At 52.1% G+C, this 4,295-nt stretch overlaps 1 long non-coding RNA gene across 1 annotated transcript; it reads right to left on the reverse strand.

The window, feature by feature from the left end:
- Positions 1–421: 421 nt before the first annotated feature.
- LOC119844020 lies at positions 422–4,093 on the reverse strand. Its single transcript, XR_005289135.2, has 2 exons — positions 3,974–4,093; positions 422–1,443 (listed from the first exon to the last, which is right to left on the reverse strand). It is a non-coding gene; the product is annotated as an uncharacterized LOC119844020 (long non-coding RNA).
- Positions 4,094–4,295: the final 202 nt, after the last annotated feature.

A 4,295-nucleotide genomic window follows, 5' to 3' on the forward strand; every position in this document is an offset into this window, starting at 1 on the left:
CTCTCCCTCCTCTGACTGCTCCAGCAGGCTGCCCCCACAGCTAGGACTGATGCGATTAAGTTCTGAGAGCAAGTGAGGCTGCAGGGTTGACACTGACCAGCATGGAGAGTAAAAAGCAAAACAAAACAAAACCCACAACTGTAGTTAGCAGGACCTGCCTAACATGGATTAGGTGGTCATGTCTACAGGTGGTTCAGCAGATACAAATCTCTCTGGTCAGGGCAGGTGTCACTTCAGTTCCACAGAGAAGAATGGAGACCAGATGCATGTTCTAGACCACATTTCACCATAGCCATCTACACTCCAAACCTGCTTCTTCATGGCCTTGCCCCTATGATCACCATTCACACCTGTGCAGAGGTGTAACTAGTGAGATGTTCAGTGGCAGTATTTTACCTCTCTTCTGTACTGGTGTGAATGATGACACAGAGCCAGTGGGAAATCCAGCCTAGACTATTGGGCAAATATAGGGGCTTGTGAGTGGTGTACAAGATCTTTTCAGGGCCTTGAAAAGGGCAAGCCTGTGACAGACCACAAGCCACTTGGACCCTAGTAAGCAGAGAAGCCCTAGACCATGTGATCCCAGCATGCCAGGCCCCAGAATGGGTAAAGATGTGCCCCTCGAGCAAGAGGGATGCCCCCCCATGCCATTCAGTCAGAACTACAGCTTGGAAGGGTCATTAAATTTAGTGTGAATCAAAATGTTACATCACTTCAGAGATGGGTTATTAATGCTACATTCACTAGGTTCTGGGGAAAACAAGTACATGCGTGGGAGAAGGTTATGCAGTTACTAGAACAAGAGCCTGCCAAAGCAAGCTTGCCAAATTTGTCCAGGCAAATGGATCCATTCACTCAGGAGCCACATTCCTGGTTAAGGCTGCTGTCCCCAGGAGAGTCCTGGTCACAACTGCTCAGCAGAGGTCCACCTCATCCTTCTTGCAGGCAGGGGTGTGGTCTCTCTGGGAGCAGGCCCCAACCTAGTTTCATATCCCCTTTCTCTGGAAAATTTTGAATAAGGGGGGCAGCACCTCACTGTTCCCCTCACAGTACCGGTCAATGATGATGCACTTGTAATGCCAGAGGAGTAGCAGGACCATTAGTGAAATGGTGATCATTATTCCTAGGGCAATCAGCAGCTTCTTCCAGGGGCAGCTGCCAGGCTTGCATGAGTCATGCTCCAGGCAGGATGCTCCCTGCTCAATACTGGCCAAATGCACCCCTAGCTTGTGGGGCTGAAGTAGACATTTAACTCTAGATAGGAGCATGGAGCTGATGCTTCCAAGCCTGGGGGAGGCTACCTCAGCCTGGCATGGCCCTGGACTCTCCATATCATCCTGACTAATCAGTTTGGTCTTCATGGTCACATCAGGCTTCACAACAGAAGAAGCCAATAGAATGACCCTGCACGCTGACCAGCCGTTCTAGGTGCTTCCCAAAGCCCTGCAAGGAAAAACAAAGGGAGTGATGGGCCATCAGAACTCTGACTAGAGCAGAGGTATCTGTCAATGGGCAGCTAGAAAGTGAAGTGACACCTCTGCATAGGGTTGCTTGCCCTGTTTATTTGGTGAGAAATGAGTGGACCGACAAGGACTTTGTAACCAAATACAAAGAGATCCCAGGCCGATGGAGTCCTCCAGCATGGAGGTTTTCACCTGGACAGTGCAGGTTTGGTGAAGCTGGATTTTTGCCTGGTTTAAACAATATGTGCCACCAGAATCCCAACAGTGAGCTGGCACAGGGCTGCCCATGTGTCATGGAAATGCCAGGGATTTTGTAGGAAATCATTTGGCAGCCCTGCCATGCATTTCCACAGCCTAGCTGAGATCTCATGCAGCCATGTCACAGTGCAGGGATAGCTCCAGTTACACCTGCTGGCTACCTGGGGCCAGTGTGGCACCTGCTAAGCAGCCATCCCGGGATCTCTTCTCTTGCTGCTGCCCCTTGAGGATCTGCATGGAGACAGACCAGCTGGCGAGTGATACCCGCCACAGAAGGGATTTGGCAGCTATGTAGATGCCTCTCCTTATTGACTGAGGTGATAAGAATGCAGCCAGCACATTCTGCCCTCCAGAGGGGCAGGGAAGACCCAACATGAGACTCTCAGATGTTCCCAGCCCCCATGAGTGGAAGCAGTGCTTTCCCAGAATGTGGGGTGTTCCCTAGCACTGGCCAGCAGGGTGCCAGCAGGCCACATACATGTTCTCCAGAGTCCCAGCTTTCCTTTTTAAGAGGAAAAACTCTTTAATGTTATAGCTGCAGAGAAAACTTGCCAAACATGACCCAGGTGTAACTGATGCAGTGATGACTGCCTGAGTTTGCAGAGAGCCTGAAATAATGCTCTGAGGTGTGAATGGCCCTGTTTATATTATCTCAGATGCCACTGATTATAGGTAATGGGGACATCTGAAACATCTCCACTGCTCAAAGCAGTGAAGAAAGGGAAGGACGTAGTTATTCTAAGAATATAATCTAGGAGTCAGTCTAACTTCACATGATGGGTTGAAAGGGGGCAAGATTAGCCTTCCAAGTTTGAAAAATGGTGAGCAGAAGAGACATGGCGGAGGTTACAGAAAGAACTGTTGCCATTGAGAACCAATCAGATCATCTCAAAACACCCAGTTCCCAGCCCCAGTGGATTTTCTGGATGGACCCAGGAGAACCCCAGTGTTTCTGCACATGGCTTTTCAGTCTGCAAGAGTCCCGATGACAGGTCATGGGCAAGGTCTCTGGGGCCAGTTGGCTCCAGCAGAGTAAGAGCAGAGACCATCTGCCCAGAGCAGGTCCAGGCATTGCTCCAGGGCAGTGTCCTCCTTCTGCCTAAGGCTGTCCATGCATGTACCCTCCCCACAATCCTCTGTGCAGATGTGCCCACCCCAGCCAAAACTCAGTATACAGAGTAGGGCTTTCAATGGAGCATCACACTCCCTCCTGACCTCAGGCAAACTGTGCACCTGTGTCAACAACAAAGGCTCCTTCGCTGCTCATATATGTGCACAGAGCCTTCTGTTTGGCCCCTGTCACCCAGGCATGGCTGACTCCAACCCTCCCAGCATCAATGGAGCTGCACTGAGTAAATGCACTGCTGTTTAGCAGCAGCCCTAATGCCTGGGCTGATGGAAAGGGGGCTCAGGTGGGTCCAGCTCTGCTCAGAAAGGGGCTTTAGGCCAGGGGTGCTGGAAATGCCTGGATCCAGGCTATACTTGTACTTGCAACAGTGCTTCAAAATGGACACCGAGTTTGCTACCCAAGACAACCATGTTCTGGCCAAAGGCAGAGTTAAGATTCAGGCTCCCTCGGCTTTTGCTTTAGTTCCAGCGCCCAGCCATGGGGACAGAATCAGTGGGCCCCTTTGAAAATGTTGGACCAAGTGCCCACTGACTCTGTCCCCGTGGAGCAGCACCCCCCAGTGGGCATCACCAAGCCCCATCCCCTGGCAGCTGTGAGAATATCACACCACTCAGCTGTCTGGGGGGCAGGGCAGCATCACAAGCGCCTCACTCATCATCCCATTGGGGCCAGGGATCCCTCCAAATATGCAGGACTGCCAGGCCTCGCTGGCAGTCAGTACCCTTCCTGCTGCTCCTCCTTCAGGATGCCTGTTCCCCCGAGGGGAGGGGAATGTCTGCCAGGCACTGGTCCTGATGCTTTTCTAAGGGGTCAGCTAGGTTTGAGACTAGAGTGGCAGCTGTCACCTCCCAGGGGTGTTTGGGGCTAGGAGGCCAGACCGCCAACTACCCTGTCTGGAAAGCCACTGCCTCGGCAGGTAAGGGACTCAGCCCTCTCAGCTCCTTGTTTTGCTTTCCAGATGAGAAACTATCCAAGTGCAAATATGGAGTCAGCCACGTAAGGGCTAGCTACTGCTCCTGCTCCCTGGCTAGCGAGAAGGGCTCAGCTCCACTCCTAAGGCCTGGGAGATTAGAAAGGGGAGTGGGAGCAGGTGTAGCTGAGCAGCAATCAGAGCATTCCTTACCTGAAGGAAAAGGCTACTCAGGGAGCCCCAGTGCAGTCTCGTGCAGTGCTGCTGTCCCTGGGCTATCTGTCACCAAGCCCCAGCACCTAGAACAGGTGCTGCTGCGCAGGCATTTATTACAGCTCCTGGCCAATCCGGTCTGGCCCCTCCCAAGCCTCCCAGAAATAACCCCAGCTGTTGAAGGAAGGAGTCTGCCAGATTCATGTCACATTCCTGGCTGCGTTTCTAGAGTTACAAGCGCTGAAGGGGGCTCCTGTAAACACCAGAGCACTTGGCAGGCAAGTTATCTTCGTTTATAAACAAGGAAACTGAGCCTGCCTGT

Source organism: Dermochelys coriacea, chromosome 16 (genome assembly GCF_009764565.3).
Source record: "Dermochelys coriacea isolate rDerCor1 chromosome 16, rDerCor1.pri.v4, whole genome shotgun sequence".
Classification (NCBI taxonomy): Eukaryota; Metazoa; Chordata; order Testudines; family Dermochelyidae; genus Dermochelys; species Dermochelys coriacea.